Below are 26364 nucleotides of genomic sequence, written 5' to 3'. Positions count from 1 at the left end.
TCTTTTCCCGAGGAGCCGTGGGCGTTTTGAGCAGTCTGCAGAGGCAGGCGCCATTTCGTGAGGCGGCATTAATGCAGCAGGAGGAGACATGTTGTGTTCGTGCAGTTTGGATTTTAAGGTTTTTCTCCTCGGTTTAAAGCAAGAGGCTTACTCATCCCGCCTTCACCCTCGTTCAGTCCAAAGGCTTTCGTCTTTTTAAACTTGAAGGAAAAAAGTAATGACAAGCGGGGAAAACTAGGGAAGAGGGGAAAAGTTCTCCTGAGGGTATCACAGTGTGCAAGCAAATATCAGGTCTCTCTCCAGGAGACGAAAAATCTTAGAGGTGTGTACATGATTCCAAAAATGCCAGGAAGGTTGTGGGGAGGATAACCAGGATGACAGCATGGCTGTACACCCAGCCCAGGTGTGCAGGGGAAATGCGGTACATCGGGCACGTTTTAAATAGAGGAATTTTTTTTCTGCTACAAAAAAAGGTCTGTCTGGTCTGTGCACACACGAAACCAGCCTTTTGTGATTTACACGAGATGACTTGACTTCCAGATATTGAGATACTAGTTTTGATCTAAAAGCCCAGACTATTGCTAGTGCTGCAGAGCTGCTCTTTTGATCAAAGGAGAAAATAGGAATTGTGGCAGGAGTGAGCTCAGGCTGATGCCCTTCAGTGCAGAACTCCTGGAGTAAGCTGCAGCATTTTCATTAAGGGCTTTTGGTATGGGAGTTGACTTCTTACCACTCCAGGATCTTTCACTTGCAAAATGCATTATAAGGCTCATTTGTTTAACAACTCTCTGGGAACTGGAAGAGGGAGAATTAATGCTGGCATTTGGGAATACAACTGATAGTGCTGCATTTGATTTTGGTTTCATGTCATTATTTTCTGGTTTCAGAGTCAGGAAAAGCTGCTCATTTATTTTTCATGTAGCTGTATTTTTTCCCTGGTTTCTTAAGGAGGCAGAGCTCATGAAATTGTGCTGTTAAAGGCCTGGAGCTTTTGATCTAATTTTCAGTTTCAAAAAATTTCTGTTCTAGAGATTCTGCACGTTGGGGAAGGCTGCACGTTACAGAGATGAATCAGTGCATTTGCTAAAGGAAGAACTAAAAAATGAGTGCAGAGGGTCTCTTCACTTTCCTTGCTCACCCATCAATGAGCATTTTGTTGCCAGCTGACCGGTCCGTAATGTCTAGATCAGAAATGTTGCAGGCTGTGTGGGAATATGGTGTGGGATTTGGAATGCTGCAGCAGTGCACCGCACTTGTGGCTGCTGACTCCCAGGAAAGCAGCCATCGTTATTTCAGCTGCTCACAAAAGACTTGAAAACTTCCAGCTACAGTATTCAAATCCCAACTAGGTTTTCAAGGAGTATTAGTCATTTTTAAGATTCCTCCATGTTATGTGCAATTGAATTTTGCAAGGTCTTTGATCTCCTCGCTCTGGGTTTAAAGGTTCCTTTTCAGGCTTGTCACCTGCAAAGATTTCTTTGAGACGATGATTCCTTTAGTACCGAAAAGCCTCTTTGCCACCTCACAAGTATTATTTTCTTGATTGCTCATTTTTACTCTGCTAAGTTTACATTCCATCTGCAGTTCAAACATAACCTGGGTGCAGTGCACTGAACACCAGCAGTAAATGTAGTGAAGAGCTCTAGTGTGACATTCATGCATATCCTTGGTTTGTTAGTCTAAGACTGTGCATTATAATGATAATATAAAGCATAAAATAGTTTCCATAAGTAAAAATCATTTTCCAGCATGTACTAATGTGCCTTTTGGAACCTCTTAATTAGGTTATGTTTTCTCCTAAACTTAATTCCACATTATTAAGAGCACTTGAGTAGATTCAACACTGCAATTTTGGTTACAATTTTCATTCTGCTCAGTATATATACATACATACATACATACATACATACATACATACATACATATTTGTGTGTGTGTGTGTGTATACAAGAAGATAATTCTTTATTAATCTTTTGAGCAGAACAATTTTCATTTTTGCAGCAAAAGTCCTGCGCCTGAATGTTCATTTTCAGCACCTGATATGCTAGCCTGGAGCACAATAGCCTAATAATTGGAGTTTAAGGGGGGAAAAAAAGCTAGTTATTAAAGTCACAGTGTTTCATTCTTGTGCATGTTAAGACTGTAAATAATTCAAGCATTTGCCTTTAGCTCCTACACGTACAAACTTATGCTCCCCACACATTTTTTTCCCCAAAGTGCTCTATGGTTTCCTTTGTCTCACACCCTAGGTTGGAGTATTGAAATGTACTGTTTAATACCAGTACCATGTGTGGCTCGTTACAAGAAAATCTGAGATAGTTTCTCAATTAAAACCATTTTATTTTGACCTATTTGCTTCTACTTCTGTCTAATGTTTGGTCTCATCATATTCAATATTCTGTCTTATGGAAAGGTTTTAAAGGCATGCTGAAGGAGAAGAATAAGAAGTGAAGTAGCTAGCACAATTTATATTCTTTCTTTTGCCATTATTAATAAAAATATGAAAGAAAAAAATGTGTTGGGGAAAATGAAAGGAATGGTGATGCGATTATATCTGTATGTGCAAAGCTATAATGTGCTTGCTCTTACTCTTGAAGTTTGGACCTCTGCTTCAGGTTTTCTTTCCCTTCTGCAGACTGGATTAGTTCATTTCAGATGCATTTTCCAAGTACTGCCATACATGTTTATCCCTAAATTCACATCATATGCTTCCAAATCCTTAGGACAACATTCAGTTTAGACACCAATTAAAAACTGGAGTGGTTCCACGGCTTAAATGTAATTACTCAGTCCTGAATTGAAGGCACGGGCACATAAGTTATGTCCCATGTGTTTGGACTAACAAGAAGAGATCAGAATCTCAGCTTTTGTCATTAAAGTAAATGTTTCTACACTTAAGACACATTTGTAGAAAGAGATGATAAATTCTGGTTAGATGCATGATTAAGTCTTGAAGAAAATAAACCTTGTTTTGGGCACATAGAACCTTCCTCTGGGTGAAATGGCAACAAAGATGGCAGGCAGAATTTTCAGGTGGTGATCAAGCACTGTGCGTGTCTTAGCCAAGATGTCTTGTGTTTGCTCTGCTGCTTTAATTGCACAAAGAGCCATTGACCTAATTTTGTGACAGGATTGTACCAACAGTGTTTTCTAGGGCTCCTTACATTTCGTTACAGCTCACCACCTAATACAAAACTTTGACTGCTAAAAAGAAAGTGTACTGTGAATGGTTTTAAGCTGAGACAAGATTGTTACCTTTAACAGCTTGGTCAGAGAAAGGGGGAGTGTTTGCTTCAGCCTGAAAATCTCTTGTCTGCAACAGTTAAAGATGGTAATTCTGGAGTTTATGTGCCTTACATGCCCAGAGCTACTCTAGTCCCTGGGCTGATGAGCTCTGAGTTGGTTAAAGCTCTGGCAGGAGCCAGTTTATAATAAATTGACTGTAGGAAGAAAATATAAAAGCTCATGGGAAACATCAGCCTGACACAGGAGCTGTTTCTGTTCAGGTGACGTTCTAATCAAAGTGTGTCGGTGCATCACTACAGCCAAAATTGATTAGACTCTGCATCTAGCAAGTATTGACAAATATGAAGAAGTTTGTTTTGAGTTACTACATAAGGGGTCTTTTTATATATGGTACATTACAACAGAATGATTCAGTGCTTTGTCATACTGTCTATGAAATAAAGTATATGCTTGTAAGATTTCAGAAAAAAAAGGTACAGTTTCTTCTCCCTGCATGTGGCAATTTACTGAATAATGCATCATTTTGTCAACTTTTATATAGCAATCAATAAATGCCCTACGGTGCTACCTGCACGTGGAAGACGAGAATGAAGATTGTTATGGAAACAGGCTCGAAAGTTGCTTGAAATAAAAATCCCAGTTCTATACTTGTGGTTTTGGAGGCCTGGGCTGTTTCTCTTCTCATTCTAGAGTAGCTGTAATTTATCTCGTTCAATCTGAGTGAAATTCCTTACGTTTGTAAGGCTGGTATGAAACCCTTTGCCTCCAAAACTCCAAGATTTACCAAGAAAATACAGTTGTTGTTATAATCATTATCAAAACTTTCCAAGGTCTCCACTAAAACTCAAATGGAGAGTGAGTAAAAATAAAAATTAGAGCTTATATTTTTTTTGTCCTCGATTTTGAAGTGTAAACACATATTTTTGCTAAGCCTGTTTTCCTTTTTCTGATCGTATTCCTCAAACACTTAAGCAGTCAAGCTTACTGGATTTTGTTTGCAGGAAATAAATGCCTTTGGAAAATGAGCTTTAAATGTGCATAAGGAAGTAATCATGCTAGAATTTCAAGTTATCCGTTTTTACAAAAAAAATTAATTTCATTGTCTATATCTTCTAAAAATATAATTTTGCAGCAACATTTAAAATACAGGTATTCTGAAGATTTGGCTTAAAAGTTGTAAAATGTTCTCATTCTTCATGTAACAATTCCTTACCATATTGGAAAACAGGAGGACAATATATATTTTGAAATGCAAAGTGGGATTAGGCTCCCTTAATTGGGCTGATGTTTTGGTTTTTTTTTTCTTAAACTCTTGATAAAATAATGACCACAAAACACTCCTGTGACTCTGTAGTCTATTTCCAGCCGGAATGGTGAGATAAAGAACCCTGCAAGCAGCTTCTACCTTTTAGTGATTTAAAACCCTATCACCATATCTAATCCTTGTATGGTTCCAGTCCTGCAAGTTTCCAGGCAGGGAACTTGATCAAGGCAGAGCAGTTCAAGTGTGTAAACCAGGTCACAACCCCTGTCTTGGTGTGCTCTACCTCTGGCATTACAGTCCCTGGGAAGGTGCACTTTAGTTTCTTATTTGCTTTCAAAGATGATGTCAGCAGTAAGCAAAGTTGCATCATAGTTTTTTCACGTAAGGAGACATGTAATACCTTGTTAACGCTTTTACAAACTCCAGTGTCTAAGTGGAGACCGGTAAAATGGCCAGTATTTTTCTACCATGTCCCAGTCCTCTTATAAAAGTTTTCTGAGCCAAGCAAAATAGTTTGTTACCTAAAAGGTGACCTTCAAAAAACAGAAAAACAGAACATTGCATACAAGAAGCAGGGGGTAAAAAGGGGGTAAAGGAACAGTTTTGTTGTTCCAAGCTCTTATTTTAAGAAGCAATTAAACATGTTGTTATCCAATCACCCACATTATTTAAGTTTGAAATAGTCTAGAGTTTTAAACTCTCCTCAGATTTCTCCAAAATAAGGACTACTGCATCTTCCTGACTTTTCTTATACCTCTACAGCTGCCATTTAAGGCAATAGCTGTGTGTTAGACATTGACCAAACACAGCATAAATACCTTAACCATGATGGTCTCTATTTCTTACATCCAGTTAAGATGGCAACAAGGATTAGTTTGAAGATGACCTGTAATAAAAAACTAAGAGCTTCAAGTCTCAAACCTCCTTAAGAAAAGTGGATTTGATTTCCCAAGAAAAATGTGTGTATACTCCCTAGTGGAGTTAATATAAAGCATAATAATTAATCCTCTCACAAGACAATAGTTGCTGGTGTGTTATTTGCTTTGTTGTATACAGGAACTCATGCAAAACTGAAACAGCAAGGTGTGTCGGTTGTTAAGCTCTTAGATCTAAAATTTGATCACATCAAATCAAATCAGGCCACAAGATCTTGTGTACAGTAACAGTACTGACTCTTTGATACATTGTGACCAAAAAGTTAAAAATTTGCTTAGGAGATACCATTAAATCCCACAAAATATGTTGAATTAATTTCTGACTTCCATTTTATCTTTATACTTTTTATTAATAACTTACTTTTCTTTGAAAGCAGGAATAGAAAGAGCTGAATCTTGGTTAAAATTGCTTCATTTTTAATAAATTGAAAAAGCACTGGGGTCTGGCTTAGACTGAAATTGTTTTTTCTTTACCATATGTTTATAACACTGATAAGAATTTATTTCTAATTATTCATGGTAATAAATCTTTTTCTTGCTGCTTGTAAGGTTCATAATTCTGAACATGAGCCCCATACAAGTGCCAGCAAACCCCCCATATTAACATAATCTCAGTTTTTGGTGTTAAAGCCTAGGAACAAAAAGGGCATATGTAAAAGTTCTCTTTATGTGTGTCGATGTGTTTGCAATTATTCATTACCGGCTGGAGCAAAAGTCTGGATTTCAGTTTCAGTTCCAGTTCCAGACTTGGAGCAGAATGAACAGCACGAGTTTATTGCTAGAACTGTATTTTATCCTTGCTGTTGCTGCGCTTATTGCTTGTCTTGTGACAGTAGCAAAAAGCTTTAGCTGAGATCAATACACCATAATCATCTTCACCAGTCACATAGGGAACGTGATTCCATGCTTAGAAGGTGAATTTGTATCTACCTGAGCAGTTACTGTCATTTTAATAATGAATTGCTGAGCAAGGAAACCAAAGTGGGGGGGAAAAAAAGCAGATTGTTTGTTTGACCAACATGTTACAGGTTACATACAAAATCTGAAAATAGAGCCCCTGCTTGATTCAGGACAAAGTGACAACTTCTATAAACACCCAGTTCACAGGAAGTTAAATGCCTCCCACAAACAGCTCACTGTGCTCAAAGGGCATTCCATATCCTGTTTGCATATTCTCTGTCAGAGTAGTCCAAACTATTCTGTTTGGCCCAGGGCCTAGGAAATTGGCATTGATTTCTTCTGGAAAGTGAGAGTTTTGGTTGAAGAAAAGTTTGGTGACATCTCTCAGTCTTATTCAGACTCCTGTTTTCTATTTCAAAAGGTGGATACAATACTTAACTATTTTGTCCAATGTTTGCCTTTCCATTATATCTGTGTCTCCAAAGCTCTGTGAGCTATTCTGTATAACAAAGAATAAACTGCTTCACCTATCTTTTGGTGTCCTCTGGTACGGAGGGCAGGTTGGGACAGGTGGGGAAGGGACACTGCCGTGTGGAATCACAGTGTGCCTTTGTATGTTGTTCCTAAGGGACAGAAACATGGGAGCAGGAGGAAGGAAGAAAGGTTCTAGAAGAAAATAGAGTACCAGAGATTCAGGTTCTGTGCTTCCATCTGGAATTCAAGCCACAGACGCAATCTCAGAAAATAGCTCCCAAATTAGTAATGCAAATATTAACTTGTGTCATTATTTTCAGATGTGTGGTTCATAAAACATGGCTGAAGTGTTCGCTGTAATGATACACAAAGGAAGAGAGTGTGTCATCTGAAAGAGAAGGAATGAATTTTATAGAGGAAATTGCAGTGTAGAAATGCTGAATTTAGCAGGAAAAAAATGGGGTATCTGCAGAGGCAGTAGGAGTGAGAATTTTGTTCCACTGTTTCATGAGAAAGAAGAATGCAGATAGTCTGTTCCTTGTAAGGAACAGCAACACTGTGTGAGGGGAGCCATGGCTCTGCAGGCAGTGACTGTACTTGTGTTCACCATCGTGCAACTTGCTCACGGCCAAGGAACGGAGGAGGTCATGGATACTCGTGAGGTTTTTTGGAGCTGCTTCAGGTCTTGCTGCCCAGGAAGCACAAGAGCGGCGCTGCACGTATTTAGTGAAGATATTGGACTTTGAGTAATTTTTTGGTTACACATAGCAGCAATGGAGTAAGGGACTTCCAAAAACATTTGTCTATAAAATGTACATAGGGTTTTGTTGTTGTTTTTGGTTTTGGTTTTTTTAAGACGAACAGTCTATTACACCAGACAGTCTGGTATAGTTAGAGAAAATCAGGTAACAGTCTCAGCACGCAGGTTAGGTCTTGTTCAGGTACAATCTTAAACTCTTCTGTCTGGAATCACATTGCTCTTACAAGGCACAATTATGTCTAGAATCCCTGATCTCTTTTCTCCTTTTCATGTGGTTATTGCAAGTGATCACGCATATATTCTTCTAGAAAAGTACTTGTGTTTTGGGAAGAAACAAGAAAAAGGCTGGAAATTGTACATGAAATTTCTAATCTTGGTCCTTGCTGTGAAGTTTTACCATGTTGGATTGGCTGGAAATGCTGACATGAGAAGTGTTGTTTCTGCACCCTGCTTTCATCTGGACCCTGCCTCATCTTTCCCCCTTTTTTCAATGCTGATGGCTTTCCAAGGACAGCATCTTGGTTCTGTCCGTGCAAGCACCTTTAGATACAGTTATATGTGAGCAGTTCCACTGAGAGCAAGATGATTGGCCTTTGCAGGACTCTAAATGGGAATGAAGTTGCAGAACAGGCTTTCAGCTATCCATAGTCTCCACAGACCAGAACTTCAATAATTCTTCTTATGAGAGGGAAACAAAAGGCCTGTTGCCCCTTTTCAGTGAGAAGCTGCATCAGCTGCTTTGTACCACCATTGATTCCTTGACTGGAGGTTCCTGTGCTGTGGCACTTTTATGTGGGTCACTACATACCCACTGAAGATGGTAACACCTTATCTCCCTGTCTACAAGTAATAGATTACCTCTGCTATCCTATACATGAAGTCAGCTTTTCTCTGTATTTTGAAAGGAAATACATCTCTTGGCTCAAAATCATAGGGACTGATTCTTTTCAGCTGGCCACTTCCTTGTAGTTTTTCCAGGACTCAGCTCAGGAGAGAGCTGCCAAACTCCAGCTGCATGATCTCAAGTGCCAGACTGGATCCTGAGGCCTTCCATAATAATTTGAAGTAGTGTTAGTTTAATTCTGCCATAATTAACCAGGTTCATTAATATGAAAAAGGAAGACTTATACAATTTCTTTCTGCTTTTAATGGAGTCACCTGGGCAAATGAAAGAAGGTGAAAGGTACATGTATGATTCAAAGTGACTGCTGAAGTGTATAAATAGCAGTTCTGTCATGTTTGCTGTGTGTGCTTCTTGCAGAGGAGCACCGTAACTGTGCCTGGGGACAGGATTCATGGCAGTGACCAGGAATGTGAAGCATGCCTTTCCATCTTCCTGATATCTGAAGTGGTTTCCATGACTGTAGTCAAAATAGGAAGCAGTGTCCTGGTGAGGCTGGCACACCAGACAGTTTCTATGGTGTTGGCTAAAAAAAGCAGGATACCTAGTTTTGTGTGTCTGTGCTGTTTCTGAGCAGCAGTAACAGGGAATTGATGTGGCTGACAGGCAGGTGACTGGGTTGTGCTGGCTCTGTGCTCCAGCCGAGCCTGGGAGCTGAGGGTGCACAACAGCAGTGTGTATCCCATCAGAATAGAGGGGTTTGTGGCCCCAGTTTTCCGTGGGGACCCTGACGGGTGAGCTGTCCCTGGCTCATGTCAAGGGCTGATAACAGAGGTGGCGTTTGTGGAATGGCGGCAAAGGGGCCGTGAGATGCGGGGCGCCAGCACCCAACTCAGGGGCTGAACCGCGCTGTGTGTCAGTGCAGGCAGGCGGAAGCATGAGGAGATCTCTGGAGTGGGGTCTGGCAGCGCTCGGCCCGAGCGGGGTCAGGGCTGCGCTGGGGCAGTACAGGTGGGATGGCCCGGCCAGGTGGGGCTGGGAGGGGGCGGCGGCCGCTCCTGCTTTCGCTCCCGCCTTCCCCTGAGGGGCGGCTGCTGCGGCCGGCGCGCGAGGAGGCGGTGGGAGCCAATGGGGGGCGGCTGAGGCGGGGAGCGCGGGCCAATAGGAGGCCGCTGCGGCGGAGCGCGCGGGGCCCGAGCGGGGGGAGGCCAATGGGGAGCGGCGCGCGGCGCGCGCGCAGCCGAGGGCGGGGGGGGGCGGGGCGCGCGCGCGGTGCCGCCCCTTCCCCGCCGCAGTGAGGAGCGACCGGGCGGCCATGTTGTGCGGGGGGAGGGGAGCAAGGAGTTGAGAGGAGACGGCGGAGGCTCCCTCACACACACGGCACAAGATGGCCGGGGAGCAGCTGCAGCTCCCGCCCGTCTCCCGGCGCTCTCCCCGCCGCTCGCACCGGGGACGCCCGGCGAGCGCGCTCGGTGCCGCTCCCGGGCGCCAAATCGGGCCCGGCGCTCTGTGGGCTGCGGGGCTTTGGAGGGCGGCGAGCTGGGCTGCCGAACGGGGCTACCGACGGTCGGGCAGCAATGGCGCCGGGCTGCGGAGCGCTGCCCGCGCCGCTCCCTCGCCAGGCGGGCGCGGGGCCGCCCTTGACCGCGGGCAGGGAGAGCCGGGAGCAGTGCCCCGTTCTCGGGGCCCCGCGTGCCTGCCAGCGGGCTGCTCTTCGCCGGGTAAGTGCCGGAGTCTCCGGGCTCTTCATTGTCCTTTGTCCTTGGGAGGAAAAACAAAATGTCCTTGGAGCCGGGAGGGGGAGGGGGCGCTGGCTCCCTCTGCCCCCCCTTTCCCCCCCCGCCGGTCGCTGAGGGGACCTGCGGGTACCCTCGGGGACCCCCGCCCGTGCCCGACACCGGGCTGGGTTGGAGGGGAGCGGCGGGACAAGGGGCGCCCCAGTGACCCTCGGCGGCTGCGGGCGCTCCCTTCCCTCTCCTGCAGCACCCGGGAGGCTCCGCACGCCCCGTCCCCGGTGCAGCCCCGGGGGGAGCAGCGGCGGGTTTTGGCTCCCCTGTGCAGCACCGAGCATAGGGGGGGCTGCAGACCGATTCCCCCCAGCGCAGCGTACAAGGGGGGTATCTGCAAATCAGCCTGGAACTCCAATGCAGCACTGGAGGGAGGGGGGAGAGGTGAAGGCTGTACGACAGCATCGCTGAAATGTTTAGCCCCGTGTCTGTGTAAAGAGCGTTTCTTGCCCGTCGCTGGTCGGATGGGGATGTGTTTTCGTAGTTTCTAAGAACAAAGACGCCATGTCCTTTTCTCTTAAAAATAAAACTTGGAGTGTTTTTTTGGTGGGGTGTTGGCTTTTAACTCTTTGTAAACCAGTAAGGCAGAAACAGGCTGCGGATGAGACAGATTGGTACTTTATGGAACAATAGAGAGAAATTAACTTCACTGGAGAAACAGCAATTCAGGTGTAGAAGTTTTAAAAAAACCTCTTAGGAATTACGTGCAAATTTGATTTTGCAATTAAAACGGCAACGTACGAACTTAAAAGCTTGAGAAAAACAAAGCTCGGTCATGCCAAGTCTACAGTTTAAAGTTGGCGAAATACTACAGTTGTGATTTAGGCGACACTACAGAAAGAAAAGAGAGTTACTTAAATTCGAATTGCACGATAAGGAAACGGATAACTTTGTGTCTGACATGTAAAGCTTTAAAAAAAACATTTAACGGGTTTCAGGTTTGTTTTTATAGTTCAGTTAATAGGTTTTTCAGAGACCTCGCAGTTACTTCTCTTTACGAAACATTTTAATCGTTGTTTCGGTGTTCTGATAATTTAGAAGTTGTACAACACTATTGCAAGACTTTTAAAAAATGCAAGTTTAAATGCAATGGCTGACGTTTGTTTTGGGTTGGCTCGCGTTCAGCAATTACCAATTTAAGAGTAAAATCGTAATTCTAAATGTATAAAAAGTCTTTGCAGCAGAACAGGAGGTAAATACTAAAAACTTTAGTTTTAATTGGAGATTGTGTATAGCCATATTTGTTAGATTTTAATGTTGTATGCTTGTGCAAGGTTCTAAAACTCTGTGCAGATTTTAAATACTGCAGTTGGAGGTAAATCTACATTTTTCGGTACTTCCTCTGCAAATAAGAATCTGTCATTTCAACGATTGAAGTTAGCCCTTTTTTTGGAAATAGAAATACAAGTTTCAGCAAACATTGGACTTCCGTCACCTTTATGCAAAGTGTTTAGTGTCTTTATTTTAGACTTGGATTATGGTGGTTTTATAACCCCAGCAACAGTTCTGCAGTGTAGAACAGGTTATGGCATACACACTTTGCCCTAAAGAAAGTTCTAGCTTTAGGTGGGTGTCTGCTGGATTTGTCTTAAGTACATTAGAGGATAATTTTTAAATAGTTTTGACTGGTTTCTTTCAACAGTGGAAAATAAAATAGCAGGTAATTGTCCAGAAAATAAATTACTTGTAATTAATAATGTGTTCTATTTAGTATTTCTGAGGTGCTTTTTTTTTATTTAAGGTGTAGGGGTTTGAATTTAGACATCTTTTAATCCAGCATTAAAATGTTTTTTAAAATAGTATATTTGCAGAATGATTCTACACTTCTAAAGTATGAAGTAGTGCTGGTGATAAATATAATTGCTGTAAAATAAAATGTTACGGCTTTTCTCAAAAGGCAAGAAAAGTTGGCTAGAGGTAGGGCAAATATGGTGTTCCTTGTGTTAAAGGAGCATACTTTGAGATCTGATTAAAGGTTAAAGAAGCTGAAGGCTTTAAAATTGTATTCTGAAGGGCAAAAAAGATGTTTTTTTGGGAGATGAAGTAACTTAGGACTTAAAATTCAGAGAAGCTGATGACAGAAGCCATTTTAAAGTAACCTTGCTATCAGTAGTGGTTTTATTTAATTTTGCATAGCCTACTTTGAAAGACTTTAATGTGGAAGAAAAAGTAAAAGGGCTGAGGGATATTGTGTGATAAATTACTCAGTAGAAAAAGTCTTAAATTGGCATTTTAGCTTTAGTTCTTTCAAAATTAAAGTAATGGAGACAGTAGAGCAGACTGCAGTTATTCATGAAAAGCACAGATCATGTATGTTGTGTGTCAGTCACTCATATCCAGTGGGTTTTTCTTCAGACAGGAATGTACAGCCACTCATACTTTTATTTTTAGAGTTCAATTTGAAAGATAGTTATTGTGATCATGAGTTCTTCCTGATTTAATAATTATCTAAAGATGGATAGATTTCAGGCATATGCTGCTTTTCTAAAGCAAAATACTGAAAATTTCCATACTTTGTTTTTTCAGGTAGAATTTTGTGAACAGAATCTTATTTCCTGACTGGCTTCCAGAGGATTCGTTCATGCCTTATTTTTCTTAGGTAAGAATGGTTATACCTTATGTTAGTATGTTCATTTCCTTGTTACTTTTTGAAACTGGAATTTGCCTTTTTGCTACTGTGCAGATGGGAAGAAAAGAAAAAAAATCTCATTTTTATATGGAGGGGACACATTTGATAAATTGGAGTTCTGAAAAGCTTTTCTTTGCAGTTTACAGGTAGACTGTCTTCATATAATGTCATATTTATGTACTGCTTGAGTATAAATTTCAGTTTACTAAAGCTGTTTAAGTGGATTGTTTATTTTTATAATATGTGATACATATATACAAATGCATTGCATTTGGTGGAAAAGGACAGTATTTGCATATAGAAGTTCTGTATGTCCCGTTTCAGCAGTGAAAACTTGCATTAAACTTTGAATTAGGTTTTTACTTAATGAATTTGTAACATTAACGTTTGGGGAAATTGTAGAATTTGTATATCAAAGTAGTAAGACAAGGCTTTGGGGATTCATAGAGAAGGAGATTTTTGGGGCCTGTCTCCTGTTTTTGGGGACCTGGAGGCTAACGCTTAGTGATGATAGAGTATTGGTTTTGTACTGTAGGAAAAACTTTCGTTCATTCAAAGACATTTCCTGTACATGTTTTCAGAAAGTTTGTCAGTCAAGAATGTTAGGACTTAAAGAGCTTGTCTATACCTTGTTTTTAGAAAAAACTGGTTTTGTTGTTCTTTTCCTTTAAAGGCTGTTACTGGATATTGTTCTTCCAAAGATTCAGATGACTGGTTGGACAAAAGACCTTGAGCAAAATTCTGTACTGTGTGTGCCAGGTATGTTACACTGTGTTGTGGGGGTTTGTTTTGTGCTTTTTGTTCTTTAATTATCCTGGAAACAATTTTTTTTTTTTCAAAATAAACATTAAACATTTAACTTTCAGTGTTTTACCTTGTTGAATTTATTTTCTTACAAGCTTAGTGCATTTGGAAATTGTTAGTATGTGGGTACTACAGCACTGTTAATGTCTCCTGCATCTTTGAAAACTTCTATGGTCACTCACAAGTATAAGTTTTTAACAATCTGCAATGACCATGTTGACATGTGGTGAAGCCAAAGGATTGTCATCTCCTAAGGATATTGTCTAATCGAACTTCAGGAATGCTATTCCTTAGTTCAAGGTATTGGTTCATTAGCAAGGGACAATCACAAAGTTTTCCTTTTCAAGAAATTGTTTATACAATAAACTTGAAAATTCTGGTTTTGGTGTAAATTTTATTCTAAAAATCTAAAGTGGTACCCAGTTGTTATGAGGTATCTTGCTCTCCTCCTCGCAGTGTAAACAAAGCAGCTTCTGATGTTTATTTTTTGATTTTACACTTCAAATTCTGCATTTAGGATCAGAGTCATGTGTAGCCTTTCAGTCAGGCTTTCACCACTCTGTAATTACAAGTGGGGGATCCTGTTTGCCTGCCTTAACTGGTTCCTTTTCACAGCTTCCGATGCTCGTGTACTTCAGTGCATACTCAGGACCTCAAAGTGTAAGGCGTTTTCATGAGGACACATGTATCAGTATTCCCAAAAATACTTTTTATCGTTTGCTTTTAAAGTTACATAATTCATCTTGATAATCAAAGAATACAATTGTGAACACCCACCTGAGTGCAGCTGGGTTTTTTTTTTGCTTGGATGAAGCCTTCAGTCTTCATAGAAAAGAGATTGTATGCAATTTTCCATAAGTTTTACAAAAATGTCTCTTCAGGTTGTAATAAACCTTTATCTGCAGTGAGTCACTGCTCATGGGCAAGGTGGAGTTCAGATTATTTATAGGTATTGGACATGTGCCACCATCATGGATGTCCTGCAGCAAACACAGCTAACGAGCAAGGTGATATGTCAGTATGTTTCTGCAACTTCATCTTGTGACTGTCTGATGGGAAGTGTGAGACCTAGAACTTCGTGTTAGAAATGTCTCATACCTTAAGAACGACAGTATTTATCTAAAATCCCACATAAATTTTCAGTTCAGAGGGTCAAAACCCACAGATACTGCACAGTCTGTTACAATAAAGGCAAGACCAGCCTGGGTCCCACAAAAGTCTGGTTAATAGTGATGAGATTGAACCTGTCAGACTCAATTTATAATCCTGATATTAAATTCTGAAATGTCAGTCTGCAATTTCTATCTGACCTGCTCTTAAAAAAAAACCTAGAAAAGTAAAAACAAAGAAATACAGTGCTCAAGAGCGGATCTTGGCTGACTTGATCATTTTATGATAACTATGCAATTGAGCACGTTGATCTTACTTGTCTTGAATCTTTTCAGTATTGTCCTGACTCTGCTGAATGGACATTACAATAAAAGCAGCTTTAACTGTCCCTTTTGTGAGCTCTTCGGAGCTGCCTTTTCATGCAAGAACAACTTGTTTTCATGTAACAGTGGCATCACCTCTAGGTTAAGTAGACCTTCGTGGGTTAGATGTACACTACTGGGACTTGAGGGAAGTTCCAGGTTCATGGCTACGTTACAGGATGCTCGTGGGAATCAAGGGGCATCAGAATCATGTTGAATCCAGACCTTTTCAGTAGAGGAAGCTGTTCCTCTGCGGGGATACAAGCCTGTATTAAGTATTCTAATAGAAAATATTTTGGTAGCATTGACAACGTACATGGGAAAACATTGGTGTGGTGATACACATTGGCTTTGCCAAAATACTTTATTAATTAAATAATAAATACAAGATAAATTTGATACCAGGTGATAGCTTTTGGGTGTCTGACTTCACCTTTTGCTGTAAAAGGAGATGCACTGTGTGATGGTTAGTGCCAATCTTTGGGGGAAGGAGCCATGGACTTAAGAGGCTGGGCATGTTTTGTGTGGTGTAGGCTGTACTGTACTTCAAGTGTCTGTAATTTTAAAACAAAAATAAGCCACAGCTATTAGATTACGTAGAAAAAGTAAATTCATGTTTATTTTTAAATATGGGATGTATTTTTTTAATCACCCAGGCTACAGCAATTACAGCAAATAGTCTGACTAAAAGATTTTTACATTAGGTACAGGAAATACAGCTGTTAACATGAAAGGTTAATTTTTTTCAGCCAAGACTTGTATTTCCACGCTCTGGTTTCTGGCTCGTGCCATAAGCCTGTACCTTTGGTCGTCTATTCTCTAGTTTGAGTGAAAGTGTTTTGGATGTTAAAATTAAAAACTCAAAACACAGGGGTATATTGTGTAATAGTGAAAAAATAACTCGTGAATGAAATGTAATATATTATCAACATCCTCATACTGTTTTTACAAAACTCATTGTTTGGTTCATCTACTCACTTCTAAGAAGAGAAACGTCACAACTACTTCTACGTGATACCACTCTGACAAACAAAAGGTTCCTTTTGCACAAGTGTGCTGAGGTCAGAAGAACAAATCTCCAGTGGAGTCTTAATAGCACTCATTAGAGGAAGGTGCTTTGTGGTGACAGCCATATTAAATACCCTCGCTGAAGTTTCTGTCAAACTACCCTAGCTGTGTGTTTGCTCTAGAACCAAAGAAAACAAGAACTAACTTGAAGGCCATGATGGATATGTAGCTGTGCCGTGAATTATTAAAAATGGCTGAGAGCTGTAAACTGAGAGTCTTCCAGTCATTAACTTCACCTGTCTTCATATATTAGATTGTAGTTTCTAAGTGGCCTTTTTTGAGTGAAATGATCCAAAGGGCCTAAGTAACTGTTTCCCTGGTTCATTTTTCCTGCCTTGGATGACTGGTGGATGCCTCCTGGCTGATCAGAGTCCAGCAGCCATGTTGTGTTTCTTCTAAAATGGTGGATAGGCACTTCACAAAAGGACTGTGCTTCCATTTAATAGCAGCTGCTTGTGCACATTCAAATGCATTTTAAAATAGCATTAATATGTTTTTAAATCTCTAAATATCACATGCATTAGGATAGTCTACATGCTTCAGCCAGTCTACTGCTGTATTTTTTTTGTAATTTCCCTTTTTAAAGGCTTTTTCCATAATAAGAGTTCAAAGTAAATTACATCAAAAATGAAATTACAATCCTGTTCATCCCATTTTTCTACACATCTGAGTAGCTGTCAAATGGAAGAGCACAGTATACTGTCACTGGATAGGTTCATTATTTTTTTTGTATTTGAAGCTATAGTTCAATATAAGTAGATTCTGAGAGATTTTACAAGACATGTGGTTTATTTGTATGTGTCAGGAGGATAAACTTGAATGTCTTATTTAATGTAGTTGAACTTTACAGTGAAAAGGGGGTTCATGAGTTGTTTTAGAGTTTTAGGTCTTTAATCTTGCTACCTTTGCTTAAGGTAACTGTGATTAAGACTTTAAATACAGATTGCCAGTGGGCATTGTCAAAGTCATATTTCCCACACGAGTTACCTGGCCCATATATGAGCAACTTTGAGATAAAGTCAATAATTTGTTCCACATAAGTTTGTTACATAATTGCCCTACATCCACATGATACCTCCTCTCAATAAAAAGAGCATTTTGTTTTCTATTGTGAACATCAAATCAGTTTGCTTAAGCAGGCTTTTACTTGATGCCTGATCGATCTCTTTAAAAAACTTCAAAGAATATATTCTTTTTCTTGTTTTTTCTCAGTGAATTTGAGGACTGGATCTGAATTTCTTGGGTTGTTTGCAGGTTCTTTAATAATAAGTTCTTTAGTGATGCTTCTAATTTTTTTAAATAAAAATAACTTGCGTAGCACATGCTGTGAGCTGGGACTACTTGGGTTTTTCTTTTGATTTGTTTGGTGTTTTGTTTTTGTATGAGGGCTTTTGTAATAAAAGCTAATGCTTAGTTTTGTAGACCTTGAGGTCTAGATATTTTATTTTTTAATTTATTTTAATTCAAGTGTTTTAATATCCCATTTTCCCTACAGATTGTTGAGGAATTGATTTACTCACTGTAAGCAAAATATCTGCTCTTGGTTGAAGCACTGGTAAGTTGTTATTCCTAGTAACATTTACTTTTTAGCTTTAAAAAAATCCTAGCAACCGCACATGGCTATAGTGTTAAAGTGGCTGAAGGCTTTGGCTGAATACATTGCAAAGGTCATTAGTGTGTGGCCACGTGTGCATGTGTGTTTCAGAAAAGCTTAAGTTAAAAGGACCCCAGGATCATTCCTGCTGGGCTCTGGGGAAGTGAGCAGTACTTGGATAGTGCTCTCTCCCTGTCTGGCTCCAGAACAGCTTTCAGATCTGATCCTAGTTCTGGGGGCTTCTGTGATTTGACTCCAGATTTCACTGAGAACTTTCATTTCATAGCTTTACTTGTTCAGAAGGGTTTTTGGTATGCAGATGTCTGTCTCTAGAGAGGTACTAAACACAATTTGGATAACAAATGGTGTGGAAGTATAGGAGGAAGGACTTGCCATACGAGCATCTTGTGTTGTCCTTATGCTTCTGTCAGGATTAGTGGGAGCCTTTGAGCAGGCAGTTACTGTCTCCTGTTCTACAATTGTTCTCTTTCTGTTCTTCATTCTTAAAGCTCTGGCTTTGCACAAAATGATAAATGCCAGTACAGTTTCCTGCATTTTTTTAAAAATTAAACAGCTAGCTGATAGACTTGAAATCATTCTTCATATAGTCAAAACATAAAATTGGCAGGCTTGAGTAGGTAAATTAATTCAGTTCTATACTGGATGAATATAGGGCCAGAATTTTTTTCCCATTTCCTTAACTGAAAGGAATTTGGTCTTGACCTTTTGTCGTTTCTGGTACATTTTGTGACTTTCTTGGGAGTTGCCTGTGGAAAGACACAAGTCCTTTTGTCTTCCTGTCTGCTTAAAATTCAGACTCCTTGATTCTGCATATTTAATTAGAGCATCCACTACATTTTGTGTGCATGGATTAACTTTTTTTTTGTGGGAAGCTCTATTCCTGTAGCACTGTGCTTTGGAATATATGCTTTTTTTAAGGCACAGTTTCTTTTAGTCTGACATGCTACCTGATGGAGCAAGGCCTTCTTAGGCTTCAGATAGCTTGGGAAAATGTTTTTCCAAGATGCACATCCACTCATTTTAGATAAATAAATAGATAAATGACAGTGAATTTTAGCTGTCCCGTGGCTGTGTGTGTTAGCAGAGCCCTCCATCAGCCACTGCCTTCTGCACTGCCTCAGGTGCTGGGAGAGAAAGCTGTCCTGTACTCCAGAGTGCTGTGCTTCTCTTCCACTCCATGGTGTGGACACTAATGAAAGGGAAAAGGAGTATATGGGGATAAGGTGCAAACCTTGCTAGGCTGTGTTAGTCTGGCCTCCTGCTGCTTATGGGTCCATTTCATTTTGGACCAATTTTTTATCACTTGAGTTTTCAGTCCTGAAGTAAAAGAAGTAGAAAAAGATGTAGCAAAAGAGTTAATGGGTTTTGAGGAATTAAATTTTTAATGTGTGTACAAAAACTCAATTTTGATAAGTATTTAATCTCTTCTACTACTGTGGTCTGTAGGTTTTATTACTTTGTTCTTTCAGAAGTTTCAAGCTATTTTTCCCACTGCATGTGTGTGTTGAACAGCATATTTATTGATATGTTTCTTCTCCAGCTATTCCTTAAAACTCTTCCTATGCTATCCATTGATGCCTTCCTAGCCCCAGGCACCTGCTGGAATCTCTTAACATGTGACTCATGTTCCATTTTAATATTAATCTTCGTGTGATTCCTACATCTTTGTGTTTGCATTTCTGTTTTTTCACTGGGCTGTAAATTAGCTATTGTCAGATCTGGCTCTTGGAGTAGTGCTTTGGCTTTTCAGTTACACACCAAGTAATTCTTCCATCCTTTTCTGCTTCACAATGCTTACTTAAAGGAAGAGAGGTCAATGTGAAACCCTTAAATTACTTAATTGACACAGTTGTCTACAAAAGTAGTTACTTCAAAAAGCAGTTGTGAAAGCATTCAAATGGGTGGATCTTGAAAGATCTAGTGTTGCATTCTCTGGTTAACATGGTGTTTAGTTGAAGCACTGATTTTTATTTTTAAGTCTTTTTTAAGAGAACACAGCAAATACTCAAAAACACCAGGAGCTTTAGTAAAGTTGGCATACTTTGCTTAATGCAATAAAATTTATTATTTAAAAATAATACCCACAAAAGAGTGCATGTGTGAATGAAGCCACATCTTACTTGGAATTCACCTTGAAATCTGACAAACCTGGCAAACAGCCTTTCCTATCTAAAAATACCCAAACCTGTATGAGCTTTGCTTTTACTGCCCTGCTTAAGGAACGTCTAATGGTGGTAAAAGCAGATTTAGAGCTGTCCAGAGCACTTACTTCATGCTAAAGATGGTACAAAATAACATAATGGACTTAGCTGCCAATAAAGGACACTTCTTTCCTCCAGTGTAAAAGTTACCAGGGATGTCGTTGAGAACAAAACCTTGCTTTAATGAACTTCGAAGTGTAGAACTTGAGGTTTGATTTGCTCAGAACCTCGTTCTGTCTGTTCAGCTCCCTCTGTTGGAGTGAATTCCCTTTCCTAAGTAGGTCACCTTATTTAAAAGTTTAAGCTTCAGATTTCATTCTGGAATTGTTTGTAAATTTATTGCTGTCTTATGCACGAGTGTTGGACGTGTTGGGCTTCAATCTCACCCTTTAAGGAATGCAGGGTTACAGTGGACCTGAAATGTCTGAAGCCATGGGTTTGGCCAAAAGGGATGTCTCTTACTGGTGTGATCTTTTAATACAGCAACAAATCATTGCCAAAAAAGCTGAAGAGAAAAACTTTGCAACTCAGATGTTTTATAGTTGTTGCATTGAACCTTTAGGTGGGTTGGGAATGGATGGCATGGAATGTCAGCATGTTACCAGTGGTTTGAAGGAAACTGTCAGTATTACAGGACTGTCCAAGTCCCTGATGTGTTGTGACCAAAATACAGTGCTTGCAGACCAAACCAATAACTAGTAGATAATAGAAGCTTGAAAAATAGATGGATGCCTAGTTCATTTTACAGAAGGAATGGTAGACTCGCGTAATCTAGGGAAAAAAACTGGATTTTTCAGTATCTACCTCAAGTTTAGGATCACTGCATCTGTCTTCATGGAGGACTGTATTTTTGTAACATTATTTCTTAGTAACATGAAATTTCTTAGTGAAATGTGCCTTAATTCATAAGTAAACAAAAGCTGTGAAATCTTTTAAAGCAAATGTAAATTTCACAAGTGTAGAGGCTGCTATTAATATTTTGGCCATTCCTGTGGCATTTTTTTGATGTATAATTTGGAGAACAAGAATGTGTTCTTAATTATAATACCTCTTTAGTTCTGTTTAGTGCTAATTATTTTGCAAGATTTAGAGAAGAGTCCATTTAGAGATGGACATCATGGGGTTACTTGAAAAGTTCTTGGTCTGACCCAACATAGATGAACCTAAAAGGAAAATTTGCCCTGAAGTTGCTTTTGGCAGGTCCTGTGAGGGTCTGAGGCAGAGGGCTGACCCAACTGGAAAGAGCCTTTTAAGGGTGACTAATACATAACTAAATTACCTTTTTTAGAGATGGGGAAAGTTGATGTCAGTAATTGGATTTCTATATGTTAAGCTTATTAGAAATAACTAAAAATTAACTTAATGGTATTATTTATGGGGCTTCCACTGTAGGCATGTTAATACTTCTGAGTGTTTGTGACAATAATGGACAACTTTGTGGGGTTTTTGTTCATGTTTTGATACTTCGGTCAAGGCATTACCATGAAAAAATATTCAAAATTCTAAGTCATCTTCAGATGTCTAAATAGATTTGAAATTAGTTGAGTGAGAACTGAAAAAAAAGAAAACAAGCCAAACCCAAAGCAACCATAAAACCAGCTTAGTGTGAGGGGAAAACACCTTTTAAAATATTTAATGCATTGTCTTAAGTGAGGATGAGTTGAATATTTGAAACAGAGCATTTTTTTAAACTTGAAAGTTCTGTTTCTGAAAACATCAATGTCCTGGGGCTTGAATATGCCTGCAGCAATGCACGTTTCACAGTGCAAAGTGAAATTACCAGATCCCATATTCCAGTTCTATGTGCAGCACTTTCCCATTGTATTTAAAACAAGGAGTTCTGTAGAACAGCATAAAACAGGATACGTGGGTACTTGCGAAAGTCAGACTGGGCATTGTTGCACTGCTTCTAGTGCTCTTTGCTTTGCTGTAACTGGTTATTTTGAGATGAGACTGGGGAAGCTGGGATGCCAAGGCAGAGACCACTAGATGGCCCCACTGGTTTTTGCTGGGCTGTGGGTAATTTCTGCATCCCTTGTCAGAATCTGCCCAGGATTATCAGAGAGCAGAGTGGTGGTACAGTTGGCTTTCAGACTAAAATGAGGTTAAACCTATACATATTCAAAAAAACAAATTGATGTTGGAGTGCAGATACTCAAAATCATGAAGACATTTTAAAACCCTTTTTGGCATATCAGCCCTACAGTCAGCATTGGTTTCAAAATTATGTTCTTAACACTTAGTAACTTCCTATACCTAAGTTTTGCATGTGAGGAGGAGTAAAGTTTTACTTGAAGTAAATTGAGCTTATATTTCTTGGAAGAAGATAGGGAGATGGGAGCATTGGTTTGTATTTATCCATGTGGACATTGTTAGCTCAGTTTGGTTTGTCACTCACCTGTCGGCTTGGTTGGCTGTACATGATGAGTACAGTTGGAATATGGCTCAGGAGCCTTGCTAAAGGTAGCTAGAGTGACTTGTGACCATTTTCATCTGATTTCTGATGTGTCCTTTCCTACCAGTAACTAAACCACTCATTTGCTTGTGTGTTTGCTGTTGCACTGTACATCTTTCATGAGCTGGAAAACTGGGTCAAGATGGTGGAATGTCTTGTGTCCAGTCACCATCTCTCTATAAGAAACCAGTTTTCATTGGTTTTGATGGATCTGTGTCTTGAGCAGTACTTAAAAATTTTGGCTTGTTACAAGAATCTTGGTGTTCTACTAAGCAATGTCAGCTTCAGGAGATGGGCCAGTGCAATGAAAATGGATGCAAGAGCAAATTTCTTAGATTTCCCACCACAGATTTCTCTAGGGGTTTAATGCTGTGAAGAAATTTCAAATGGAATTCATGGATCCTGAAAGAGTTCTTGGACTTATAATAATTTCTCCCATTTTTATATAGTTTTGGTTAAACTTTCTATTTTTGATTCTTGAATTGATTATTTGACATAGTTTCTGGTAAAAGTAGATGTTGTGGACTGTGTAACATGCAATGAAGCATCAGTTACATGTTTAAATTTTCTTTGAGGTACAGTAGTTGAATGTCTTAGTTTAAAGCAATTATATGTATTCCAACAGCATTTTTCTTCTAATTTTTCATAAAGAATCCATTCAGATGAAGAGTGTCAAAAGGAGTCTACGAATGAGACACCAAGATGGCAGTTCCACTGGGGATTGAGAGGTTGAGGAAATGGACTAATGCATGAGTGCTGGGATGTCTGTCCAAGAAAAGGATGTTAAAACATGGACTCTCATGTTATTAAACCAGAGAAGATCTGGGTTGGATCATCCTACCAGAATGGACTTTGCATTTGCATTAATCAGTGACTATCCAATGATGGATCTGTTTGAGAACTGGGTTGCAAAATTTTCCTTTTGGGTTGTGTTTGCATGATAGGCAAATTAATTTGGTAAAAGATCTGTTGCTACCCCATTTGAGAAAATGTAATTTATAAAGTGACTTTAAATAAAAGGTTTTGGTTTATTTCACACTTTGTGTTTGTCCTTTCTGGCTGAATATTTTTTGTTGTGTTGATATTGAAGTGGGTCACATTTTTGGTTGCTATTAAACTGAGAAATACTTTAGCTAAGTACTGAAGGCAAGGTAAAATTTTGTGCTACACTTGATATCCAATGTGGTTTTCATTTGCAAATTATGTTCACTTTGCCATGACTTTCAATGAATTTTTATTCACTGGCTTGTTCATTCAGGTGCTTAATATGAGGGGTTTTCAGTACTTGGCCTATTGTCAGGGTACTGCTGCTGAACTTTGTGAAGTTATTTTAAGATGGAATTGATACCAATTGAAGGCTGAGAAAATATAACAATAAAGAAGTACTTGAATGTTTTGTGAAACTTTTTTTAGGTATGTTCTTGGGTTGTGTGTGGGTACAGAAACTTTTCAACAGATTTCCTGGACTACAGACTTCCTGAACAGTCACTTCGGTCTTAAAATTGTTCTGTGCAAGTGTCCAATCTGCTTCGCTGCTCTTGCATGTAGCCTTAGTGTCATGATACTGTGCCATGTGTTTTCTGAGAAAAAAACAAGTTATTTTTGATATTGCTGCAGATGACCTATTAACCTTTGCAAATGAATTTTGAAATGGTTCTAATATTTGAAGTCATTATTTCCTTACAGGTTTCTAGTGGATCTAATAATTTAACCATAGGCATTTCTTCTCTTTGTGTTTCACCTGGAACTCAAAGTTGTCTTTGTTTTGTACTGGAGGGCCAAGATGATAAACTGGTGCTGAGATAACCTTGAAATTATCTTTGAAAACCCAAGAAAAATTCTGTTCATTGTCTTTTTAACCATTTGCCTTGCTCAGACTTTCTTGGAATTACCCATTTTGCCATGATGACTTGCTCATACCTGTTCCATCCAGCCATTTTGGTGGTACCCACTTGGCCCAGTTTGGTTTCACTATATATTTTTATGGTGGAGTTGGATACTGGGACCAGCCTGAAGCATTTCTCATTCAAATGAGTGGATTTCCTGAGTGTTACCAAAAATTGCTTGGAATGGTCTTGCATTGTAGTTTTTTAGTTCTTGCAGTTGAGGTACAAGGAGTCTTCTGTGAATAATTGGTAAAGTGGAATTTTTTTAAAATGGCTTGTGGCATTGGAGAGTTACTAATGAAACCCCTTGTGGAAATAGGGTACATGGTTGTAGGAGATAAATGGCAGGTCTGTGGAGGAATTAAAGGGGATGGTGTTGGTTCTACTGGTCAAAGCCAATGGTTTTGGGCTGTTGAGATGCTGTGCTGTGGATGTCCCCATAGAACCCCAAACTGGCCCATTGCCCCTTTGTCCTCCAGTGGTCCCCCCATGGCTGATGGCTCTGTCTTGTTGTGATGCTTATGAACATGCAGGATGTCCTTGTGCTTTAAGGGGTTGGTTTTGGTTGTGGAAGACAACTGGTAGTCAGAATCAAGTGGGCAGGGGATACTTGGATCACCTCCATTCCCTTGCTGATACATCCTCTCAGTTCCACAATGTTGTGTTGGAGATGTGTATCAATTGATTAGCAATTCTGCAACTTGGCTATTGTGCAGCTTTCAATTTAATTTGTTGTATTAAAATCTGTTAATGAGCATGAATGGGTTAAGAAAGTGCAGTAGAAATAAGCAGTTTGATGGTGTTGCCTGAGTTGACCATAGTGCCTTGGCATAGCTGGTGGAAATGGTGTGGTTTTTGGATTGGAGTTGTTGGGGGAAACCACTAGGGAGGCGCTGTGGAGCTGGAGGGCAATCTCAGCTCTGTGGGGTTAGCTTGGGAGCGGGTGATGCTCCTGTCCCCCCCTGCCAGTGCCAGCACTGGGGGACAAAGGGGAGAGCTGTTGTCTGGGGATTTTGCCACCAAACTGGGGGGAAGCTGCCCCTTGGGTGGGGTGACCCCCAGGGTGGGCAGTAGCTGCCTGCATGGCTGTGAGCTCCACTTCCATGACTTCAAAATGGCTTGTAACAGCACTACTTCCTGTCCAGGGAGGAAGTAATTTTAGCCCAGGCACTGAAATATTTAACAAATCTTTAAAACAAAAGGCACAAATTCCATTTCTTTCTGGCTTCCAAAGGGTGCCTGAGCCACATGGGGTTAAGGTGCCCCTTGAGCTGGGGTAGTTGGAAGGAGCCAGGGCTGTGGGGTAGCAGGCACCCTTTAGGTGGAGGCTCTCTCTTTTTTTGGTAGAAATGAAGGGGTGGGTCTATGGTACATCACCTGAGTTGTGGGGTAAATGTAGAGAGTGTCAATCAAAGGCAGAGCTCAGAGCTGGGAAGGAGCTCTAGATGGCGGCTGTGCCTTAGAGAGAGCGCGCTCAGCTCCGTGCCTTCCCCAACACTTTACGCAACTTTCCCTAACTTTCAGGCAGCCTCAGGGGGCCCCCACAGCCCCTTGCCTCTCCTAGGCACTAATCGGGGGCCGAGCGGACCTTTTTCGGGCAGAAAAGCAGCTTTTGAGGGCTCCCTTTTCGTGCCTTGCTGGAAAGAAGAAGCCGTGGAGAGAGCCCAGGTCGTTGTTTTTCCAGCTTAGAAGCCATGGCGTACCTCCATTTTTGTGCGCTCTCCTAATGAGCTTTTTCCCCCGGACATTTTTATACTAATTACCGCTTCTTTTGCTTTATCGGCAGCATATTTTTGGGATTAGAATATATATTTTTTTTTTCATTTTCTGAAATTTGTATTTTATCGGTATAATTCTAAATATTTTGGATCTAATGTTTTTCCACTACCCGAAACTAATATCGACTTGGTCCTGGCGGCGGTGCATGGATCAGGTAGGTGAGCAATTAATAATAATAATTTTTAGATTTCTGCCGTTTTGAGTACTTTGATTTTCGACCGATTTGTGCTGTATTGGGATGACGCAAT

General features: G+C 40.2%; 1 protein-coding gene and 1 long non-coding RNA gene across 4 annotated transcripts in view; both read left to right on the top strand.

The window, feature by feature from the left end:
• The window catches only part of LOC106628120 (uncharacterized), a 30552-nt gene extending 7065 nt beyond the window's left edge, over positions 1-23487 (top strand). Inside the window, exons 1-5 of one of the 2 annotated variants that reach the window (XR_001331392.2) lie at positions 9728-10141; positions 12734-12806; positions 13510-13595; positions 17676-17735; positions 23103-23487. This is a non-coding gene — a long non-coding RNA (uncharacterized LOC106628120). Of the gene's footprint in view, positions 1-9727; positions 10142-12733; positions 12807-13509; positions 13596-17675; positions 17736-23102 lie in introns of those variants that run through there. The other variant, XR_001331393.2, reaches the window with a different exon arrangement.
• A 1094-nt stretch (positions 23488-24581) lies between these two features.
• CHD2 (chromodomain helicase DNA binding protein 2) overlaps positions 24582-26364 on the top strand; it is a 52596-nt gene continuing 50813 nt past the window's right edge. Inside the window, exon 1 of one of the 2 annotated variants that reach the window (XM_014251154.2) lies at positions 24582-26274. The gene's annotated coding sequence lies outside the window, so the exon portion shown is untranslated. The remainder of the gene's footprint in view (positions 26275-26364) is intronic. The other variant, XM_005521779.3, reaches the window with a different exon arrangement.

This window comes from Pseudopodoces humilis, chromosome 16 (genome assembly GCF_049639895.1).
Source record: "Pseudopodoces humilis isolate 2021_Gansu_Grassland_sample_001 chromosome 16, ASM4963989v1, whole genome shotgun sequence".
In the NCBI taxonomy this organism is placed as follows: domain Eukaryota; kingdom Metazoa; phylum Chordata; class Aves; order Passeriformes; family Paridae; genus Pseudopodoces; species Pseudopodoces humilis.
Note: the sequence above shows the minus strand (reverse complement) of the source record. Positions and strands in the feature narration are given on the sequence as shown.